Genomic DNA, 24,519 nt, shown 5'->3' with positions numbered 1-24,519 from the left:
GGTGGAGGGGACACGGTTTGGTGCTTTAACTTAAGTGATTTCGAGCTGCTGAGAAGGAACCTGAGGAGGGGTATCAGTTATTTTTAACTAATGATTCTAAAAAGGCTCCAGAGAAAGTTTCACATGCCTTTAACTGAGGGCTTCTGACATAACTCCAGATTGCTTTAACTGAGAGCTCCTGAAAAGACCTACCTGTCTTTAAAGTGAAGTGTCCTGGGATATCCCAATTTCTTTGAAACAAACACTCAGTTCGTCCCCAAAGCAAGACTGTGATCTTTGTCATCCTGGTTGTGTCCTCAGCCAGATCCTTTGGCTGTTAACCCAAACTAAGTCTCTGTGAGTCTCAGTTATAACCTCTTGATGAAGAGGGACGTCTTCAGAAGCTTCATCCACAGTCTTTCAGCTCTGGGGAGGCTGGCGGGGTCTGGGGATGGTGCAGGGAATGAGTCATGGACACTAGAGCTGGTTGCTGCAGGGATCCCAGGAGGGGCTGACGCCCGGGGTGACCTGTGCGAGGTGTCCTCCTTCAGCAGTGTTTGTGGATCCATGACGCCTGGACTTTCATGAGGTTTTAGGGAAAAAGGGTCCTATTGATCCCTGACCATACTACCTGCTCTGAGAAACAATGCCAAGTGCTTCTCCACCAGCCAGAGCCCTTTAAAAATCAGAGGTTCTAGCCAGGAATTCATGGGAAGGTCTACAGGGGCATCAAAGGTGTGAAAACCCCTTATAATTAGAAGCCACATTCTGAAAATATAAGGGTATGTGCATTTTTTTTTTTCTTAAAAGTGTCCGGAAGAGGGATCAGTAAACTATGGCCCACCTGGCTAAATCCAGCTTCTGGCTTGTCTTTGTGAAAAAAGTTTTATTAGAACTCAGCCAAGCCCTTTTGCTGTTGTTGTGTATGACTGTATGTACTACAACTCCAAACTTGAGTTATTGCCACAAAGACCACATGGCTTGCAAAATTGAAAATATTTACTATCTGGCCCTTTACAGAAAATGTTTGATGACCCCTAGTGTATGGGGTCACACAGAGTCGGACACGACTGAAGCGACTTAGCCGCAGCAGCAGTCTAGAACTGTGCTATCCTGTACAGTAGCCTTTAACCACATGCCACTTTCATATTTACATTGACAAAATTAAATAAAATTTAAAAATTCCTTTTACCAGTTGCACCAGCATCCTCTCAAGTGTTGGGTAGCCATGTGTGGCTTGTGGCTCCCATATTGGGCAATACAAGAACATTTGTATCACTGCAGAGAATGCTTCTAGATTCCTAGACAGGGCGAGCCGGACTTCCATCAGATTCACAAAGTGTCTGTGATTCAATGAGATTACACTTTAAGATAAAGTGGAGGCCAGCAGGTCCCTCCTCCCACCTGCCTGGCCTGGCGGGTAGCAGCCCAGACACATAAAGGATAAATGGTACAGGAGGAAGGGCCTGCCCTATCTCAGCTGCATAATGGTACTGTGTTATGCTGTGCTAGGTCACTTCAGCTGTGTCCAGCTCTTTGCGGTCCCATGAACTGTATGTACCCTGCCAGGCTCCTCTATCCATGGGGATTCTCCAGGGAAGGATGCTGGAGTGGGTTGCCATGCCCTCCTCCAGGGGATCTTCTGAACCCCAGGATTGAACCCTTATCTCCTGTGGCTCCTGCATTGCAGACAGATTCTTAACCACTGAGCCAGCAGGGAAGCCCTTGCATAATGATACCAGATCACTAAGTCACCGGCATTGAGAAGACAAAGCTTCCAGGTGAGGCCCGGGCAGACTCTGGACGATGCAAACAGGTTGCTGTGGTTGAGCGACTCTGCAGTCACCTGGGCAGGGTTTCCGCCAACTCCACTGTCTGTGTGGCTCTGTCTTTGTGCCCAGCAGAGTGACTCGCATGCAGGCGTCTGTGCTAACAGGAGAGGCAAGAGGAGGGAAGCCGAGGCTGTGGCTTGATCTCACTGATCTGGCTCGGGACTGGACCACGGGGCAATTTGTGCATCCGGGAAGGTATGAGTTGTGCTGATTTTTGAGATATCCAAAGTGGAGGGGTCAGGAGGGCAGGTGGCAGAGACCGGCAGTGACAGCCACAGCTGCGGATGAACCACGTGACATGTTACATCCACAGTGGTCAGAGGTCCACTCTATCACTGGACTTCTCAGCAAGACATAAGACAACCCCCTGTTTAGAGATTTGCTGATTAATACTAGCTGCTTGGCTCTGGAAGTGAGTAACTGGGTGATGCTGGGCAGATTTTTAAACTCTCTGAGCCTCGTTGGAGGGAGGGGGTGATCCAGTGATCCAAAAGACATTGAAGATTTGGCTCTCTGGGGAAGAAGTGAGCCCTCCCTGCCACGCAGAGCCCCCTTAGTCATTTGTGCTAGACAACATGTAGGCAGACAGACTGGCTCTAGAGACCCCCTCGCCTCCCCAACATCAGCCCAGGCTGCCCCCAGCCCGGGCAGCCTCCTCACTTGCGCTCTTTTGGACATCGCTGGCCCTTTCTAAATGCCATCAGGGCCCCACTCTCGGTAGCTACCCTGCCTGACATCCCCGAAAGTCAGCTATCAAAAGCAGTCTCATCTTCCTCCACCCTCCTCGGGAGAGTGAAAAGTACAGATAAGGAACTGAACTGTTGCTAGGGATTTGGGAGAAAGGTGAAGTCAGGTGAAGGGTGTCAGCTCAGAGCTGCTGCCGCTTCAAAGAAAAGATCCAAAAGGCCAATCGTCAAAGCCCGAGATGACAGGAGATGCTTGATTCGTAATCCCCGGGGGCAAGAGTGTGGGCTGTGGCCGCGGACAGGAGGGGAGGGGATCAACTTGTGTTAAGCGCTGACTGTATGCCAGGCACTTTACATACATTATCTCATTTAATCCCCAAGACAGCCCCATGGACAGACCTCACTATCTCCATCTTACAGATGTTGGAGCTGGGACTCGGGAGTTTTGTGTTCCGCTTAAGGCTACTTGATGACCAGGAGTTTTAAAGTAACTTCTCTGGCTCTAAAGACTATGCTCATCGCCTACACTGTAATCCCCACAAAACTTCTGAAGGAAAGCAGAGATGGGTGACTCTCTCTCGTGGGCAGGTAGATTGGAACTAAGTCAGAAGCAGAGTGGACACAGGAAGCCTGCGTTGGATTCAGCTTCCTGCTGTCTGGCTTGGGTCATCTCAGAGAGGCAATAAGAGATATGTCCAGACCCAGCTAAAGTTTCAGATAAAATACAAGATGCCCAATTAATCTGTATTTTATATTATTCAAATTTTTAAAATTTTGAAAAACATTATTTTAGCATAAGTATATCCCAAGTATTTCATGGGACATACTTTTTTTAAATTGGAGGATAATTGCTTTACAATATTGTGTTAGTCTCTGCCATACACCAATGTGAATCAGCCATACGTATACATATTAATATGTCCCCTCCCTCTTGAATGTCCCTGCCACCTCCCATCCCATTCCACCCCTCTAAGCTGTCACAGAGCACCAGGTCATGGAACACAGTTATACTAAAAAAGCTGCCTATTCTTTGTCTAAAATTCAAATTTAATAGAGTGTCCTATATTAAAAAAAATTTTTTTTTGGCTGCATGGGGCCTTAGTTGTGGGCTGTGGTATCTTTTGTTGTGGCACTTGGGCTCAGTAACCCTGAGACATGTGGGATCCTAGTTTCCTGACTGGGGATTGACCCCATGTCCCTCGCACTGCAAAAGAAAAGTCACTCAGTCGTGTCCGACTCTTTGCGACCCCGTGGACTGTAGCCTACCAGGCGCCTCCCTCCATGGGATTCTCCAGGCAAGAGTACTGTAGTGGGTTGCCATTTCCTTCTCCAGGGGATCTTCCTGACCGAGGGATTGAACCTGGGTCTCCCACATTGCAGGCAGATGCTCTAACCCCTGGGACACCAGGGAAGTCCCGGTGTCTGGTATTTTTATCTGCTATCTGGCAGCCTCATTCCCAGCACTGACCCCCAGGAGTTCTAACCCCACTCATCTCCTCCCCCTCACTCCTCTTCCTGCCCAGACCTGCCCACGTCCCCGTCTGCCCAGCACGGCCGCCCCCTTGCTGCAGAGGATGTAGCTTCCCTTCCTCCCTTCTTGTGAGTGAGCATTTGACAGCTCTCTGCACCTCCACGCTTGTGTGCACAGATGCGGATCCATGTGCACTTGGGGTTACACTGTGTGTGTAGTTCTGTAGTCTGGTTAATGAGGCTGACACTTTTCTGCGTTAATAAAATAGCCCTGCTTTGTTCTTTCTAATGAATATCAGTGAAGGAGCCAGTGTGGTTTGCCTATACCCCAGGTATTTAACCAGTCATCTTCTGGGGACATTTAAGTGAAGAACATCCTTGTACATACAACTTAAACCCTCATCTAATTACCTTAGGATAAATTCTTCAAAGTGCAGTTGCCGGGTCAAAGAGTGTGTCGATCTTCTGTTTTAATGCATAATCCCATGGTATCTGTAGGAAGATCTTACCAGGCTGTAAGAGGGCCCATCCCTGCTCTTTACCTACGTTGCACGTTGGGGAGTTTTAAGTTAGTTCCATTGATTAAAATAGGTGTGATGAGATCACATTTGTGGTTATAATTTGCGTCTCTCTGATGCTAGGGAAGGTTGAGCACCTGTCATCACTTTCCGGCCTTTTGTAGATCATTTTGTAAATTGCCTGTCCCTGTCTCTGCCTACTTTTCTTTTCGGGTGTTAGTATTTTTTTCTTCTCCTTTTTGTAAGTGGTGTTGCATATTAAGGCTATGAGTTTTATGAGTTTCCTTCTGATGGGCAGCAGTTTTAATTTTTATGTCACCAATTTTTAAATGTTTAATTTCTCTTTGATGCTCTACCTTTGGTGTTCTGCTTAGAAAGGCCCTTTCCATGCCAACAGCAGCTGAATCGTCATTGAGACATTCCTCCAATTCTTTCAGCATTTTATTTTCCTATTTTACTTCTAAGTCCCTCTGGAATTCAGCTGTGTTTGTCTTGCCTTCAGGGAGTCTGTCTCTGATTCTCCAATGTTCTCTGTGTCCTTCTGTCTGCCTTTCAACGTGTGGAAGCCTCTTGCTTCCCTGGTGTGCCTCCCTCCTGCCCAGCCCCCGGGGTGTCTCTCCCTGACACTTCTAGTCTTACTGCCCTTTCGACGTGGCTTCTCCCAGCTGAGCCCGTGAGATTCACGCCTTTCCCACATATGACTCTCAGAGATGTAGGGGATTGCTTCTGTCTCTCATAGGCTGATCAACAGACAGACAAGAGTTATAAGCAGATCAAAATGTCAATTAGAGTCTCTGCAGGTTTTGATGCTTAATCCTGATGGCTCCTTTGGCATTTTAGCAGCATCATTCATAAGCAGTCACTCTGACACTTCGCGAGGGACAGACGGATAGAAATGGAGCTCCTGTTGTGGCTATACCAGGAGAGGCAGGTTGGGACAGAGTGTGCTTCCCTGGCTCTTGGAGGGGGAGTGGAGTGGAGGTGATCATGTCACTTTGCACACCAGGAAATTGAGGTCCAGAAAAAAGGACCCTTCCTGGTTTTATACACTCCTGTAATTAGACCTGCTGATTCCCCTCTCCTGGCCTTTCCGACAATTTCCTCATTTTGAAAGAGTTCCCCAATTTGGGGGCATTCTGCAGGCATCTCAAAATTGGGCTAATGGAAGCTATTTGACCATATACATACATACACTGAATATGCAATTTGTACCATTTGGGCCATCGGTTGAGGGGAGGTGGTGAATATCCATTTCCTCTGCCCGGGAGGGGATGGTGTGTGTGCTTCCTGAGTGAATTTGCTCCATTTCCAAGGGCTCTGCCTTGGGAGTTGGAGAACATTCCTTTTAATCAATACAGTGGAGTAGCAAATTAATACACAGAGATGTGACATTTGAGACAAATTGGGCAGCACTTCTCCGTAAGTGGGGAGTCAGGATGAATTTCATATCACGTCCTCAATAATCCCACAAACAGTTCATCATGCACAGTGATATTTTACCCCTTTGGGGAAGGATATTAACATGGCTTGAAGATGACATCATACCAGATTCTAGTGCCCTGACCCTTCTTGTGTCAAGGTGTCGGAAGACAGGTTGATGAAGGAGAAGATGGTTTTCAGGTGGCCGGATGACTCGCAGGTGACAGGTGCCCCCACTTTACTTCTCTGGCCCTGTCCACTCATTCATTCTTTCAACAAATATTTACTGTACACTTGCTCTCTGCCAGGTTTTAAGGTAGACTTTAAGGAATATGGGTGAATAATAAGTGGCCCTCATCTTCAAGGAGCTCTGAGACCTACAGTGAGTAAGAGCGGAGGAAGGGAATCCAGGAACAGGTAGCTTCAACCCTGGCCAGCTCTGACACCTGTGCATCTCCCAACCTCCCTGAGCTGGTTTCTGGCAAAAGAGAAATGGCAGCATCCACTTCAGTGATTTGTAATGAGGGCCAAAGGAGTTGTAAGTCAACAGGAGAAAAACAACTATTGTATATTAATGTATAAATGTGGAATCTAGAAAAATGGTAGAGATGAACTTTTTTGCAAGGCAGAAATAGAGACACAGATGTAGCGATCAAGCATATGGACACTAAGGGGAGAAAGAAAGGGTGGAATGAGTTGGGAGGCTGGGATCGATATATGTGTGTGTGTGTGCGTGTGTGTGTGTAGATATATACATGTATGTGTATGTATGTATACAGACACTAATATGCATGTGTCTGTGCTCCATCACGCAGCAGTGTTTGACTCTTTGTGACCCCGTGGACTGTACTCCAGCAGGCTCCTCTGTCTAGGAAATTTTCCCGGGCAGGAATACTGGAGTGGGTTGCCACTGTCTACTCCAGAGGATCTTCCTGACCCAGGGATTGAACCTGCATCTCCTGCGTTGGCAGGTGGATTCTTTACCACTGAGTCACCTGAGAAGCTCATACGCTAATATATGTAAATAAATAACTAATGAGAACCTGATGTGTAGTACAGGGAACTCTACTTAACGCTCTGCAGTGACCTAAATGGTAAGGAAATACAAAAGAGCGGGGCTGTATATATACGCATAGCTGACTCACTTTGCTGTGCAGCAGAAACTAACACAACATTATAAAGCAACCATACCCCGGGAAAAGGAAAGCTTAATGGCTGGAAAGTGTCCAGTACCATCTCTAGTCAAGAAACACGCATTCCTTGACCAAGTGGAGAACACTGCTCTCACGCCTGGTTGGCTGTTTGGGTCTCAAGTCTGTGTCCTGCTGTGTCCCTGTTGTGTGACCTTGGACAAGGTTCTGAGCCCCTCAGCTTCCTCCTGTGGGACATGAGATCATTCTCTCTTCCTTTCAAGGAGGGAGTGGGCATTTGTGGTAAGGTACAGAAAGTACCCGGCATGACATTTGGCACACAGTAGGTGCTGCATCAAAGGACTCTCTTATAATAGGGCCTGATGTGTTTTGTAGGGATGAAAAAAAAAATTATTTCCTGTGACAAAATCTTTTGTCAAGCTTTGTGGATCTCCAAGAGCAAGGAATGTCTCCTATTTTTTTTTTATTTCTTCTGTCACTGCAAAGCCTTAGTCTGGGGCTTGGCACACAGTAGGGATGCTGCAATACTAGCCACTGCTTGCCTGTCCTAACCTGAGTTTCTGCGAGTCCATATCGGGCTTTTGTGCAAACTAGCACAACTGGCCACCCTGAGGGGTCATCTGAGTGTACAGCTTAGTGGGTGGACTAGAGGCTGAGTTTCAGTTCCCATCGCCCCTCTGCCTGGGCACCCTTTGGCAGTACTCAACCTGAGTGGTTGCACATGGCGCCCTTACTCCAAGGCTGTCCTCTTAGGAGTCTACAGTTACCTGCTGTCCAACAGCAGATTCAAAGAGTCATTAGAGGCAGGATTCAAGGATCTCAGGGAGCTTTCACTTAAAATGCTCTAATTACTTCCCAGATGGAGTGCAAACTCCTTACCTGGCCCTTAAAACCTGGCATCAGCTGCACCTCCATCCCCTTCCTCCTCCAGCCACACTAGCTTTGTTGGTCTTCGGATACGCCATGCTCCGTCTCCCCACCCATCCTCCAGACATGCTGAGTCCCTCTACTGAGCCTTCCCCACCCACCCAGCCACTCTTCTCTGCCTCTTTGTTTCCTTCTAGTCTGTTTACACCAAATCCAGAGACTGCCCCTGGTGCACAATACTCCCTTACTTTCCTTCTTAGCCCCCATGCATCTCCTCCAATCACCAGTGGCCTTGTGTATTCCCTGTCCCGTGTGTGCCTTCTCCCCTCTGGTGTATGTTCCTTGACAGTAGAGAGAACGGAGACAAAAGCTCGGGGTCTAGAGGAAATATCCACTCTTGGCTCAGCCAGTTAGGAGCTAGTGTGGGGCTTTGAGCAGGTCACTTAACCTCCTCTGACCTCTACTGTCATAGGGATAATAATAATAGTAATCCCTACTCTGTTGGATCATTGCCCGGAACAAATGAGACAACACATGTCAAGGGTTCCTAACGGTGCCTGGTGTGGGATAAACACTGAGAAGGCAGATGTGTGATCACTGTTCACAGCTGCACCTAGCCCAGGATCTGACGTCTGGTAGATGCTCAGTAAATAATGATGGAATAAATGAGTGGATAGGGGTCATTTCACCCAATGTAACAGAAGGAGATTTGCTTAAGGTACCCTGGACTGTCAGGAAGATCCCCTGAGGTAGGAAATGGCAACCCACTCCAGTATTCTTGACTGGAAAATTCCATGGACAGAGGAGCCTGGCGGGCTACAGTCCACGGGGTCGGAAAGAGTTGAGCATGACTGAACATTCACACCGTCCATCCATCCACCTGGGACTGTGTCCCATCGAATTCAAGATGTCTTCAGTGAAAGATTCAGTGTTGTTGTATGTACCACTCAGAAAGAAAAAAAAAATGCTCCCGACTGAAATATGACATGCCATTGATTTTAAGATACATCCTAATTTAAAAGATATTAAAACATGGAAAATTGTGCTCCCTGGAACTGATGAAGGATGATAACGGCTTAATTGCTTTTGACCACCCTTCACCCCATTTGGGGTGGACTCATCACTCTGACCTCTGCTCTGACCCACCGTTCTCCAACCATCAGGCTCCTCCTTTTCAGCATTCAGGTGATGGCTCTCACTGGACATGTGATCACCTCTTAATTCATTCTCTCAGCTCCAAGTCTCATTACTTCTCAATTTTCTGCATTGAACTCTATTTAACACCTATTAGCACAGGTCTTGAGCTGATAAATGACCTTCTTGTGGGAGGCAGTGGGATGCCCCAGTCTTGATCCTGTTTTTTTGTATCTATGCTGAAGACAGGGGAACCCACGTAACCCAAACATGGGTGCCTCAGGACCACCGCCAGCCCCCTGCCAGCCCGTCCCATAGTGGCTCCCAAGGCACCAGGAATACCACTGGATGGGGACCAGAACCTGATTGCTCCCTCTTGGATGGGAGATGAGAGTGTCAGCCTTCAGCTGCTCCTCTGGCCGTGACTGTAGCTAGATATCCTCACCTGTCTCCTTCCTGTGGACTTGGGTCAGGTGGCCCTATCAGAGCTTCCTCCACTGACCTCTGTCCTGGAGGCCAGGGGACACATGCCCTTCTACTGCCTCTTGCTTGTGGAAACCTATCTCCCACTCATGAGTCAGTCAACAGCAGGGAGAGAACACTTCCAAATAGAAGTATCAGGACTGAATATTCCCATCCCATGGCTTTCTATTAATTGATAATTTGGGTGTGATTAGCCACTGATTTGACTTATTCTTTCCAGCCTTACCCTTCATTAGTGTGGATAATTGAGGTTTAGACCCATTGCTATTTCATTGAGCAGCAAGAGAGAAAAGCACTTGGGGCTCTGATCTGGAGATTTGGTGGTGGACGGATGACCTCTCTCCTTCCCCTTTCCACTCTGTGGATTGATGAGTGTTGTTTCCTTGTACATGCTCTGGATTTCTGAGCCCAGGCTCAACTGTGGAGATGAAGAAAACAAAGGGACCAGCTCTTGAGCGCCCTCGACATGACAGGTCCAAATAGGCAGTGGGAGCTTTGAAGACATTGCTACACCACTGGCAAGCAAGACCTTAGGAATTCCCACTGTATACAGAGCGAAGAAGGTCCAGAGAGGTTAGTTACCTTGCCTGAGGTTATACAGCACCTGAAGGTCATGCTGTATTGAAGGCGGGAGGAGAAGGGGGCAACAGAGGATGAGATGGTTGGATGGCATCAGCGACACAATGGACGTGAATTTGAGTAGGCTCTGGGAGTTGGTCATGGACAGGGAAGCCTGGCGTGCTGCAGTTCCTGGGGTCGCAAAGAGTCGGACACAACTGAGCGACTGAACTGAACGGGACTGAAAGGTCATGCACAGTTTGAAAATTGGTTTGTTTCCAAAGCCCACCTCGTTCTACTTGATGCTGCCTCCCCAGATAAGCCCCATATATAGCAGGGTTCCTTGCCCCCTGTTAGGAACCAGGCTGCACAGCAGGAGGTGAGCAGCTTCATCTCTGTTTACAGCTGATCCCAATCACCTGCGTTACCATTTGAGCTCTGCCTCCTGCCGAATTGGCAGCAGAATTAGATTCTCACAGGAGCTTGAGCCCTAACCCCAAAGTCAAGGTGGAATATCTTAAGACCCTGGTGGCTCAGATGGTAAAGAATCCACCTGCAATGCAGGAGACCTGGGCTCAATCCCAGGTAGGGAAGATCCCCTGGAGAATAGAATGGCTATCCACTCCTGTATTCTTGCCTGGAGAATCCCCATGGATAGAGGAGCCTGACAGGCTACAGTCCATGGTATCACAGAGTCGGACACAATTGAGCAGCTAAGCACAGCACAAATGTAATTGCTTGAGTCATCCCAAAGCCATCCCCTCCTCCCTAGTCTATGAAACAGGTCCCTGGAGCCAAACAGATTGGGGGCCGCTGCCATATAGTTCTCTGAGTCTATCCCACCCATGTCTCCGGACCCCAGAGAAAGGAGGGGCCATAGAGAGGTGGGGGGCGGGGGCAGCTAGCCCATGACGCTGAAGCACCTCCAGGGCCGACTCTCCTCTGCCGGGCCTTGCTGAGGACCCTGCTGCTACCAAGGGACCCTGTCCTGTGGGGGATGGCTTCACTTCCACGCTCTTCGCCTCCCTTCCAGCTCTTTACGTCCCGCGCCTCCCACAAGACCTGCATCCAGCCCCAGACTAGGAGTGATGCAGATCAGACTTGATCATGTGATAAATTACCAGGAGCTGGCCTTGTGATGTGAAGGGGTGCAGAGGGATGGCAAGCCAAGCACTCTCCAGCCTCAGGGCCTCCGTACACTCTGTTTCCTTTGCTTGTACTGCCCCAGTCCAGTGACCTCATGGCTCTGCCTGTCCTCGTGTTCAGTTCTCTGGTCAAACATCCCATATCAAAGAGGCCTTTCCTGATGACACTGTATAACACAGCTGCCCCCACTCCACCACTCCTTGTCACCCGCGCCTCGACATATAATACAGTTATCTGCCTATGTGCTTACTGTCTGTCTCTGCTACCAGAATGTGAGTTCCCTGGGGCCAGGGTCTGTGTCTCTTCTGCATTGCCGTTGCTGGTCTTTGATGAACCTCAGTGCCTAGAACAGGTTCTGATGCATATTAGGTGCTTAATAAATATTTGGTGAATGAATGAAATCGAAGGCCAGAAGAAAGGAAGAATGTGAGTATTTGATTTCCTGCAAGAAATCCTAATGGATGGAAAGGTATTAATAAAGGACGAGAAGCTAGGGCAGCAGCTAGATGTGGGTCAGGGTTCAGTTCATGCAGGAGCTGGGAGGTGCCGGAAGGAGTTTGGGCTTAATTCACAGAGACAGCCAGCTCTTCACCAAAGTGTTTTCTATTTCTGGCTGTGCTGGGTCTTCAATGTTACATGAAGGCTTTCAGGGGCTGCTCTTTGTTGCGGGGCATGGCCTTTTCACTGCGGGGGCCTCTCTTGTGGAACATGGGCTCTAGAGGGCGCGGGCTCAGTAGTTGTCCTGAGGCATGTGGAATCTTCCTGGACTAGGGATCAAACCCATGTCCCGTGAGTTGGCAGGCAAATTCTTAACCACTGGACCACCAGGGAAGTCCCCACCAAAGAGTTTTAGGCAGGGAGGTGATGTCGTGAGATACCTGCTTTAGAGATGGTGAGGAGGGTGGGGGGATGACTGGAGGCGAGGAAGCCAGTCACAGGCAGGGGCCTTTGTCCTGCACAGAATATGCCTGGACAGGCTACCGGGACAGAGAGGGAGCCAGCAGGGCTCACATCACACTGCCCACATTCCCTGTGGGTGGGCATCTAAGCTGGCCGGGGCAGAAGGAATGACCCACAGATGGAGCAGTTCGGCTTCCCCAGTAGCTTAAACAAAAACATTTATATTCTTGTCTGTTCTGCAGACATTCTTGATGTGCCTGTAGCTCATTGAACAAGCTCACCTTAAGAGTCCCAGTGAAGAGATGAATGTTCAAGGGTGGGGGTTTCTAGTGATGAGTGATGTGGATGAAGCCCTTAAGATCATACTTGGAAATTTGGCAGACGATTCCAAGCCAATGCACTGGACAATGAGGACTGTAAGGATGACAACGAAAGCTAACATTGCTTCAGCTCCTACCAGGTGCCAGACACTCTCATAAGTGCCTTACATTTTAGCATTTAGTCCTTACAACAATCCTATGAGGTATGTACCATTATTATCCCCATTTTGCTGAGGCACAGAAAATTTAAGTAACTTGCTTGAGGTCACACAGCTACTTAAGAGGTAGAACGTGGGCTTGACCCCAGGCATTTGGCCATCAGCCTGCAAAAAAAGAATAAGATAGTTTCACACAGTTGAGATTATTGAATCAAAGTAAAATATTCCACTACTATAGAGAGCAGTGCCAAGATTTGTACTTTAGTGTGTGTGTGTGTTTATTCACATCCAACTTTTTGCAACCCCATGGGCTGTAGCCCGCCAGGCTCCTCTGTCCATGGGATTTTCCAGGCAAGAACACTGGAGGGGGTTGCCACTTCCTTCTCCAGGAGATCTTCCCAACCTAGGGATCAAACCCATGTCTCCTGCAGCTCCTACATTCGCAAATGGGTTCTTTACCGTTAAGCCACCTGGAAAGTCCTTGTACTTTAGAGAATCTAACAAAAAGAAAACGATGCGATAATTTGACTATATTCAAATGTTAAAAGTTCTGTACAATAAAAAGTGTATCTATATGAATAGGGACTTCCCTAGTGGTCCAAGTGGTTAAGAATCTACCTGCCAATGAAGGAGACCCAGGTTCGATCCCTGATCTTGAAAGATGCCGTGTGCCAGGCAACTAAGCCTGTGTGCCGCCAAGACTGGGCCCGAGCTCTGCAACATGAGCAGTCGCCGTGGTGAGAAACCCGGACCCACAACTAGACTGAAGCCCACACTCCAAAGCAGAGAAAGCCTGCATGTGGCAACCAAGACCCAGTGCAGCCAAAAAAAAAAAAAAAAATCTAGCAGTGGAAAGAGACACAGTTGACTGTTGAATATTATGCCGGCTAGGGCAAGAAAGGGTTAATCTCGATATTATGTAACCAGCCTGTCCAGAGTGGTAAGACAGATATGTGGAGTTCATCTCAGAGGAAATCAAGCCAGCAACTCAATACACAGGAAAGCAATTTTGTCTCTCTAGTAATGAAAGTCATGTCAAACTTGTTAAAACAATGAAGCAACACCTAGAAGAAAGTGAAAGTGAAAGTCTCTCAGGCATGTCCCACTCTTTGCAACCCCATGGACTATACAGTCCATGAAATTCTCCAGGCCAGAATACTGGAATGGGTAGCCTTTCCCTTCTCCAAGGGATCTTCCTAACCCAGGGATCAAACCCAGGTCTCCCACATTGCAGGCAGAGTCTTTACCAGCTGAACCACAAGGGAAACCTTTATCCCTAGTCAATTAGCTCAAAAAGCCTTGTGAGGACATGATACAGTGCTGGGGTGTTTGCAGAGAAGCGGGCATGCTCACACGTTGCTGGTGGCAATGGAAATGAGTCCTCTGGGGATCCAACTTGACAACATGTGTCAACAGTCATAAAGTACTCATGTCGTTTGACCCAGTAATTCTCCTCCTGAGATTATATCCTACAGAAATAATTCAGCAGCAGAAGAAAGTTATATGCATGAAAGTGTTGATTTCAGCATTATTTATAATGATGAAAAATTGGAAACTGTAAAAACATCCAACAATAGGGGAACGACCCAGAAAATGATGGTATATCTACCTAATGGATTTATGCAGCCATTTACAATTACAATAGCATTATTTAGTAATCTAGAAAGATGTTTATGATATTATTTTTCCGTGAAAAAAGCAGAACGCAAAAATGTTTCCCCATATTTATTACAACTGTGGAAAGTAGGTCTTGTGTGGACAGAAACTAGATGGAAGTTAAAAAGGAAAGAATTGATATGGGAGGGCAGTGAGATTGTGGGTGAGTTTTTTTTAAAAATCACCTCTTTGTGGCTGCTCTAGTGTGATTGTGTGATAAAGAACAAATGGGAGAAAATCCAAAATCAAAGAGTAAACCAAAATTCACAGCAGTGAAGTCCTGGTTTATGTGAAAACGACATACAGGTTTTAGCTGGCTGTGAATGAGGTGAGCCAAATATCACATGGCTGGATGGATAGAGATACGGACTCCCCGCATAATAAAGCGGTGATCAGGATGAGGTGTTTTTGAGGGTCTGGGACCGTAAGTCCCATAATACCCAGCACACAGTAGGTGTTTCGGAGGAATGAATGAGAGGAGTAGTGATGATCCCACAAAGAATGATTAAAGAGAAGGCCTGGTTGTGACTTGGGAACTAGCCACAGAAAAAGCAATTTATTTTTTTTTCTGGATTGCTCCAAAGAGCCAAGCAATGCCCAATGCATAGATGTTAGAGGTAAGTGAATTTCAGCCAAGAATCAAGAAGAAATTTTACATTGCCTTAATTACCATAATCTCGATTAGGCTGCCTTGTGAGAGAATGAGTTCCTCATCTCTGGAGGTAATCAAACAAGGGTTTGATTTATCAAGATCTGCCAGAGGTGCTATTAGCATACTTCTCAAAGTAGAGTGTGCATTGGATTTCATCTTAATATCCCATCAGTGGTAAGATACACTATTATTTTATGTACCACTGAGAAACAAAAAATACCCTTACGCCTATGCATTCACACACACAAGGGGGGCAGAGTGAGTCAAATGCAAATGGATGTTTTTAAAAAACAGGAAACTTCAGAGGCAGGTCCTGCTGGTGACCTATACACTAGCTAGCTTCAGCACCTAGTCCCAGATGCTCGCACACATGTTCGTTTCCTAATGGAGATTTTTTGGTGTGAGCAGCTTGGCTGAATTGCCTAGTGTGTTTCCCTAAATGCCTTCTAAAACTCTTGACAAATCTAAGAGTCACTAATTCAATGGCTCTGTGGTTCTGTAACTCACTACTTTAAATCAGCAATTCACCATCTATTAATTCAATTGACTTTGATTGCAAAGCATTTTCTAATTTCTGGTATTGGCCTGGCCCCTGCCAATCAAGTCCCATTGACTCTGAGATGGCAGTGATACAGGCACATGCCCGGCACCCCCATCCCACAGCCCTCTCCTGACCCACATTCCAGCACCCGTGGAAGTGTGGCAGCCTTATGTGATCTTAGAGGCTGCAAAGGGCTTGGGAAGGCAAGGCAGGGCGGCCTCGCCTGGAGCATCAGCCTTGTGCAGGCACAGGCAAGCCTAGACCCTGTGCCTTTCACTTTGCCAGTTTCCCACCCTCTTCTGGAGACAGAGGAAAGCAGAAAACTGCCAGGACAGGAGAATGAGCTTGCATTTTGCAACCAAAGAGTTCTTGGGTCAACCTGCCATGCACCGCGTGTCATCTAGGGAATGCTTGATAATATCTCAGAGCCTCAGTTTTCTCATCTGTAGAATGGAGTTAACATATGAACGCAGTGAGAGAACGCCTGTGCTCATCCGTAGCTAAGCTCAAATGCGGTAAAGTGTGCTCCTTCTCCAAGGCCCTTTCTTGCTCTGGGACCCCATGACCACATGCAAGTCTTCTAAGGCTTCCTTGTCCATCTCAAATGGAGGATGAGGTGTGGGACGATTCACTTCCTGCCTCGGGAGATATGTCTGGGAGGCTGTGGTTGCAGCAGCTCCACCCTTTGAGAACTGGGGAAAGCATTCTCTTTTCTATGCAGCATACTCAGCTGTCTTGGAGATCAGCATGGACTCTGCTGTGAGGCAGCACGTGAACTGGTTGGCTTCTGCCTGAGGCTTCTTGGGACACAGAGTAGATTTCTTGGTATCTCACTGTCTAGTCAAGTACAAACAGAAGAAAATGTCCCAAATGGTGTAGTTATGGAAAACCAAGGTTTTTGGTTCATCCATCCATCCATCCATCCAACCGTAGTTCAGCTCAGTTCAGTCGCTCAGTCATGTCCAGCTATTTGCGACCCCATGGACTACACCACGCCAGGCCTCCCTGTCCATCACCAACTCCCTGAGTTTACCCAAACTCATGTCCATTGAGTCAGTGATGCCATCCAACCATCTTATCCTCTGTCATCCCCTTCTCCTCCTGCCTTCAATCTTTCCCAGCATCAGGGTCTTTTCAAATGAGTCAGTTCTTCACATCAGGTGGCCAAAGTATTGGAGTTTCAGCTTCAACATCAGTCCTTCCAATGAATATTCAGAACTGATTTCCTTTAGGATGGACTGGTTCAGTCTCCTTGTAGTCCAAGGAAGTCTCAAGAGTCTTCTCCAACACCACAGTTCAAAAGCATCAGTTCTTCTGTGCTCAGCTTTCTTTATAGTCCAACTCTCACATCCATACATGACTACAGGAAAAACCATAGCCTTGACTAAATGGACCTTTGTTGGCAAAGTAATGTCTCTGCTTATTAATATGCTGTCTAGGTTGGTCATAACTTTTCTTCCAAGGAGTAAGGATCTTTTCATTTCCTGGCTGCAGTCACCATCTGCAGTCATTTTGGAGCCCCTCAAAATGTAAAGTCTGTCACTGTTTCCCCATCTATTTGCCATGAAGTGATGGGACCAGATGCCATGATCTTCGTTTTCTGAATGTTGAGTTTTAAGCCAAGTTTTTCACTCTCCTCTTTCACTTTCATCAAGAGGCTCTTTAGTTCTTCACTTTCTGCCATAAGGGTGGTGTCATCTGCATATCTGAAGTTATCGATATTTCTCCCAGCAATCTTGATTCCAGCATGTGCTTCATCCAGCCCAGCGTTACTCATGATGTCCTCTGCATATAAGTTAAATAAGCAGGGTGACAATATACAGCCTTGACATACTCTTTTTCCTATTTGGAACCAGTCCATTGTTCCATGTCCAGTTCTAACTGTTGCTTCCTGACCTGCATATAGGTTCTCAAGAGGCAGGTCAGATGGTCTGGTATTCCCATCTCTTTCAGAATTTTCCATGGTTTATTGTGATCCACACCGTCAAAGGCTTTGGCATAGTCAATAAAGCAGAAGTAGATGTTTTTCTGGAATGCTCTGGCTTTTTCAATGATCCAACAGATGTTGGCAATTTGATCTCTGGTTCCTCTGCTTTTTCTAAAACCAGCTTGAGCATCTGAAATTTCACAGTTCACATATTGATGAAGTCTGACTTGGAAAATGTTGAGCATTACTTTTCTGGCATGTGAGATGAGTCTAATTGTGCAATAGTTTGAGCATTCTTTGGCATTGCCTTTCTTAGGGATTGGAGAGAAAACTGACCTTTTCCAGTCCTGTGGCCACTGCTGAGTTTTCCAAATTTGCTGACATATTGAGTGCAGCACTTTCACAGCATCATCTTTCAGGATTTGAAATAGCTCAACTGGAATTCCATCACCTCCACTAGCTTTGTTCATAGTGATACTTCCTAAGGCTCACTTGACTTCACATTCCAGGATGTCTGGCTCTAGGTGAGTGATCACACCTCCGTGATTATCTGGGTTCATTCTATACTCCAAGGCCAAATTTATCCAACCAGAAACGTGCCTTGAATACCTACTCTGAATGGGGCCTGGGAAAAAACAAGTGGACAAGACCCAATCCTTGACCTTGAACAACCATGCTCTAGTTGGGGATACGGATAAGAAATCAAACAGCTGTGATGCAGTGTGATGCGATCACTGCCTGAGAATTGAGGGCCTGGGGCACGGTGGTTGCTTGCTTAGGTTCTAGGCAGGTTCCATACCACCTTGTGCTTGCGCTTAGTTGCTCAGTCATGTCTGGGTCTTTGCAACCCTGTGGACTATAGCCCTCACAGGCTCCTCCTCCTGGAATTCTCCAGGACAAGAGAATTCTCCGAGATACTAGCTGTCAGTCCCTTCTCCAGGGGATCTTTCCAACCCAGGGATCAAACCCAGGTCTCCTGTATTACAGGCGGATTCTTTACTGTCTGAGCCACCAGGGACCTACTGGCCGACCACCAGGCTGAGTCACCAGCACCCTCCACCCGCGAACCCCAAGGCGAGAGTTTGCTTGGTGCACTTGAAGAACACAGATAAGGCCATGTGTCCAGAGTAGAGCAGGTGGTGGGGAGAAGTAAGAGTTAGTGAAGTCAGGGAGAAGAAGGGGCCAGATCAGGCATGGGTTCTGCATGATGGGAAAGACTCAGCTTTTACTCTGAGCGTGATGGTGCTCCCTGGCAGGTTCTGAGCAGAGGATGGCCTGATCTGACCTACAAATGAGGGCAAGGGTGTGGGCAAGGAGACTGGTAGGAGTTGGCTACAGTGATGCAAATGACAGATGAGGGGCCCTAGACAATTGTAGTAGCAGTGAAGGGCATGACGAGGGGGCCAGTTCCAGGTAGATTTTGCAGGTGGAGCCCGCAGAGTTGGCTGGTGGATTGGATGTGGGTGTTAGGGAGAAATCAAGGTAGCTCTGGGGTTTTGGCCAGATCAGCTGGCAAGTGTGGAGCTGCCCTTAACTGCCCTTAACCCTAACCCCTAACCCTAACCCTTTTTTTCCCTGAGACAGGGAACCCGTGGGTGGACAGGCTTGGGGTGCAGAGATGGGGAGCTCTGTTGGAACTATTAGGTAGGAGATGCTTGTGTGGCATCAGGAAGACCTGGTATTTAGGCAGGTGAATGGAGAGAGCCTGTCTGTGGGTATAAGCTGGAGCTTCTGCCCACATAAAGCTATGAGGTAGATGAGATGACTTTGAGAAGGGATAGAGAGAGAAAAGAGAGATTTGTTTTACTCCCCAAACTGCATTTGTCCATGATACTTAGAGAGGGCCCATCACCCCTTTTCCCCAGGCATGCCTGTGGGACCCAGTTATGTCTGTTTCCTGGTTCTCTCAGTGGCTGTTGCTTCAGTTCCTCCCATAAATCTGGGAGAGGGCAGGGCAGCTTGCAGAGGGCTGTGGACCAAGGGTGGTGTTGGCCTTGGCAGAGGACAGCTGGTCTCTACCCCGAGGGCTTACCAGCTCCCTCTGTCTCTTCTGGAGGCAGTACTCAGCATCCAGCAGGCGCTCAGGAAATGCTGGCTGAGCAGAGGGATACAGGATCTTGGGAGAGTGGGAGAGATGGTGGGTTCTACCTCCAGGTCCAGAGAGGATGCCCGTGGTGCTGAGAAGACGCCCCTAGAGCAGCAAGGCAGGCTGTGTGGGTGCTGGGGGGCTGGGGCAGTGCAGACAGAGGATCGCCTGCAGCGCAGGAAGCCAAAGCTCTTCTCTGCCTGGCGGGCACCTGCTGCCCGGGGAACTTTGGATTGAAAAATCCATCACGGGTGTGACAGTGAGTGATAATACTTGAAAGGAAATCTGTGACGCCGGCTTTCAAAGCCACAGTCCCCGGAATGCCAATCTGAGCCTCGCTTCTAGAGCTGTGCCTTTGGAGATGTCCCCAAATGCTCAGCCAGCTTGCTGGTGTGAGCCTGCCGAGAACAATTAATGAAACTGGGGCTGGGGCTGGGCGTTGGACTTTTTCTCAAGGCTAAACATTGGTTTGCAGAAGTGAGGCCTTGGGGACACCTCACAGGTCTGGCCGCTGGAAAGTGATGGCTGGTCCTGGTTACAGAGAAATGCACATGAGCTCGGGAGAGGCAGATGCATCACCCTCATTCCAGAAGCCTGACAGCTGTGATGAAAGAGCCGTTTGGGATTCGGCGATGATTTGCTGGCTTCATTGATGGGACTGTGCATCTTTGACAGAGAATCACTTATTCATTCAACAGATACACACTGAGGACCTACTCTGTGCCAGGCACCATCTGAAATTTGGTCTTAAAGCAAATTTTGGTCTTTGAGCAAAAGAAGTGCCCTTATGGAGCTTACATTATAGAATATGGAACAAATAATGGGCAAAATAAATGAGTAAAATAAATAGAATTATATAGATGATGATGAGTGCAAAGCAAACTAAAAAGGGAAAGAGGGCAAGACAGGTTCAGGGTGGGAAGGTTCTAGTCTTAGACTGGATAGCTCAGGAAGCCTCTGGAGAAGGTGATCACTGCGGGAAAATCTGAAAGAGGGGAAGCAGGAAGCAAGGGGGATGTCTGGGCAGAGTGTTCCAGGCAGCAGGAATATCAAGTGCAAAGGCCCTGGGGTGGGCCTGAGATGTTCAGGGAACAGCAGGGAGTCAGGGGTGGCTGGAGGCGGTGAGCGGACATGAGATGAACAGGAGGCAGAATCAGAGAGGCCATGGATGACACAGACCCTGATAGAATGTTTTACAACCAGAAGAAAACTTTGAGCCATTCCACCTAAATTCCCAGTTTTTCAGATGAGGAAACTGACCCCAACCAGGCAAAGTGGTTTGTCCATAGTTTCACTTTAAGGAGCTGATCTGGTTCTCACACTCAGGTTCCCTGACATCCCAGATTATTCCTTTTCATTCAACTCACTTCATCATTTAGAAAACATTTATAGACATTTCATTCACGAGCGGAAATAAACAATGTGCAGAACTGATGGAGAGACCCAGAAAACAAGGGTAGGGAAAGGATGGACTCTCACGAGAGGGTGCTCATTGACTGTTTATCTGTCCCATCCTGATGAAAGCATTGAAAAACATCACCCCAGAGCAAATGGAAATGGGGACTTCTGATGTCCCGTTTCCCAGACTGATTCCTGGACTCTTGACAGTTTTGACTCAAGTTTACCTCCACCCACCTTTATATCTAGAAGTTATTAGATGGAGTTATTAACTAGGGCTCAGCCTCCAGTGGGACAAGAAGTAAAGCCTGTAGTAATTTGATCAGGAATCGCCGGCATAGTGCAAGGCAGTAGGAATTCACCGGTAACCCAAAGCAGCCTTTGCCTGAACCTCATATTGCTCAGGGATGGACCAGTCATTACACAGTGACCAGGGCTGTGTGGTATCCATTTAAACCACCAGAGCCTGCCACATGGCTCTCATTGACTTGTTTACAAGCCTCCCTCTACCTTGGGAAGGCCTGATATTGTCCGTCTTCTTACCCTTTGGGTCTCTGCTTCCTATAGGAGACCTTCTCTGACATACCCACCTTAAATCTGGCTCACAGTGGGTACACAGTCAGAGTTCTCCAAAGAAATGGAACCAATAGGAGACAGATGTATATTTCTTATGAGAAACTGGCCCATGTGATTTTGGAGACTGAGAACCCCCGAATCTGCCATCTGTAAGCTGGAAACCCAGGAAAGACTGTGGCGTGATGCAATCTGAGTCCGAAGGCCTGAGAAACAGGGGAGCTGATGATGTCAGTGCCAGTCTGAGATGTCATGTTCCAGCTCAAACAGTGAGGCAAGAGAAAGCTTGCCTTCCTTCTTCCTCTATATTTTTGGCGTAGTCAGGCCTCCCACACTGGGGAGGGCAATCAGCTTTACTGAGCCCTCTAACACAAATGCTAATCTCCTCCAGAAGTGCCCTCAGGGACACACCCAGAAATAATGTTTAATCTGGGCACCTCTGTGGCCAAATTGACACGTAAAGTTAATCATCATGACGTGGTAGGCAGCATGATGAAAGAGTGTGAGGTCACCTGGGGGAGGCAGTCACAGTGGGGAGGGCAGGAGGCAGAGCTGGGAACCTGGGAGGTAGCCTGGGTGTGCAGAGGAGAGGTTTACATGGAAGGACCATTGCTGAGGTCCTGGAAGAGCTGAGAGGCAGGTGCATGGATTCCAGGGGTCAGGGCCTTCCAGGAGAAGGGGGAGCAGTAGTGGTTAGTACAGCCAGGAATCCAGGAAGATGGAGATTACCCAGTGTCTGCTGGACTTGACTCTGGGGACATTCCAGGCTGAGTGGAGTTAGCTGTGCAGGACTCCCTCACCCCCAAAGCAGAGAGCTGAGACAAGAAGAGGCGGTGAGGAAGGAGAGACAAGAGGGTCTTGGCACCTCTTTAGAGATGTTTGAATGATAAGGCGAGATGTCAGGCCAAGCAAGGTTCTGGGTTTGTTTGTCTCTGTTTTTGCTATAGGAGAGACATGAATGGGCTTGAAAACTGAGACTTGCTGGAAAGGAGAGAGAGGGATGACAAAATCCTGGGTGGTTAGTTGAGAAAGATTTTGGTTTTTTGGTACCTAATAAACCTATTGTTCTACTTAGCTCTCCCGTTCAACAATCTGCCACCAGGCCTGGCGGCACTGAAGACTGCCTTCAGATGGATGAAAGTCAGCTGACTAAACCCTAGGTCAATTTCCTAGTCCTGAGGCATGATATTTCTCCGTCTTTCCTCGCAGCAACGTCTGGCCATCCTGTGTTCCAGATGCTAAGAGGCATCCGCTCAGCTGAGTCTGGGAGCTGGAGGCAGGAAGCCTGGGTTAAAGCCCCAGCCTGGCTTCTTGCTAGAGTGACTCGTCTGAATGAGACAGTTAACCTTGCGGGACCTGCATTTCCTCCTCTATAAAGATGGGGTTAGGGCTAATACCTACCATGACTGTTTTTTTTTTTCTGCCATGACTTTTTCATACAGTATTGGGGAACGTTAAATGGAGAACGTGTCGGATGATACCTGGTAAAACATCAAGCTGTGGGTTTTATTTCTCTCCTGTGCCCTCTTGGAGTCTGAGCCACTGACTAAGTTAAGTGCAGAGAACTGCCTGCACACTTCAGGGCCCTGATTTGGTTTTGTATGTTTTATAAAGCATGAGCATTTGTTAGTTTAAGCGAGATCTCTAAGCTTTTTCAAAGAGTCAAACAATTTATACTCAAACTACAGCTTGACAGCCAGATTTGGAGATGCTCGTCTTTTTTGCAAGAGCACATGTCTTGCTTCTACAGATTATAGAACTATTATATGTTCATGGGAGAAGATGGGAGAATGCGCAAAAAGCACAAAGAAAATTACAGGCAACTATATGATCTGACGCTTGGGATAGGACCATAATTAATATGTTGGTGTTTATTCTTCCAGGCATTGTGTGTATATGGAGTACAAAATTAGAATTTATATATATATATATATATATATATATATAGGTATAATTATTTAACTAATCCCCTGGGTTTAAAAGTTAATTTGTTTCCACTTTTCCCCCATGATAGATAATGCCGCAGTGAAAAATGTTTATACATAAATCATTGGGTGCATCTGATTATCTTCTCAGAATAAATCCATAATGGCATGGCCATCTCAAAGACTTTTGGTAGACGGTTTCAAATTGCTTTCCAGAAAGATTTATATTCTTGCCAGCAGTGTATACCCGTTTCCTCACACCCTCCCTGACACTCGAGTATTAACATGTTTAAACAGTGATTTGCCAGTCTGACAGGTAGAAGATGGTTCACCAACAGGAGGTCAGAAGAGGCCAGTCCTGAGGGGTCACCTGTAATCCAGCAGCTGCAGGAATCACAGAGGAACCCCTGCTTTTTCAGGAGCTTGTAGTTTTGTGGCCACTGCCTGGACCTCTGGGCCCGCCACTCATTCACTGAGGACCAAGCCAGTGTATCTCTGCATTTGGCCCAGAGTGGGACACTCTAGAGAGGCTGAGGTCAGGCCTGACAGGGTCACAAGGCTCAGGGGTGTCTGAGTCCTGGAGTGGGGAGAGAAAGAGGCAGAGTGAGAGAGAGCATGCCAGGAGGGAGAGGGGCGATGCCCTGCGTATCTTCTTGAATGTACTTCTGGACTCGCATGCTATGATGGTCGTATGGCTCCACCCACACTCCAGCAGGCTCTATTGTTCACAGAGCCTACCCCTTTCCAGACTAGAAGCAGACATTCTGGAGGCAGCGAGCTTGCAGAGCGTTCAGAGTGCCTCTGCTGGAGAGAGTCTGGCCGGCTCGTTCCCTGGAGGATGCTCACCTTCCTCCTCCTGAGTGCTTTCTTGTTATTCCTTGGGGGTTTCCACTCTCCCACAGCTGGGGCAGTGCCCTGCTGCACTTACTAATGGTCATGTATCCACCCTGGATGTGCCTGGAGGCCCAAGGGAGAAGCAGAGGCAGAGAATGGAAACTTCTTGAATTGGTACCCTCGAATGAACTGGGGAGCATTCATTTATCCATCACTCAAGCTGAGAGCAGGAGAAAAATGAAGATTTTTCTTTGAAGGATTTTCAAAGGCCAGGTCCTTTGGTGCCCATAGGAGCTCACAACCAAG

The 24,519-nt window shown here is 47.7% G+C and overlaps 1 protein-coding gene across 1 annotated transcript in view; it reads left to right on the top strand.

Annotated features, from left to right (window-relative positions):
• The window catches only part of CSMD2 (CUB and Sushi multiple domains 2), a 682,283-nt gene that overhangs the window by 131,005 nt on the left and 526,759 nt on the right, over nt 1–24,519 (top strand). The gene's annotated exons all lie outside the window — the stretch shown is intronic.

Source organism: Ovis canadensis, chromosome 1 (assembly GCF_042477335.2).
Source record: "Ovis canadensis isolate MfBH-ARS-UI-01 breed Bighorn chromosome 1, ARS-UI_OviCan_v2, whole genome shotgun sequence".
NCBI classification, from domain to species: Eukaryota; Metazoa; Chordata; class Mammalia; order Artiodactyla; family Bovidae; genus Ovis; species Ovis canadensis.
The sequence above is the reverse complement of the archived record's forward strand: the minus strand, read 5'-3'. Positions and strand labels throughout refer to the sequence as shown.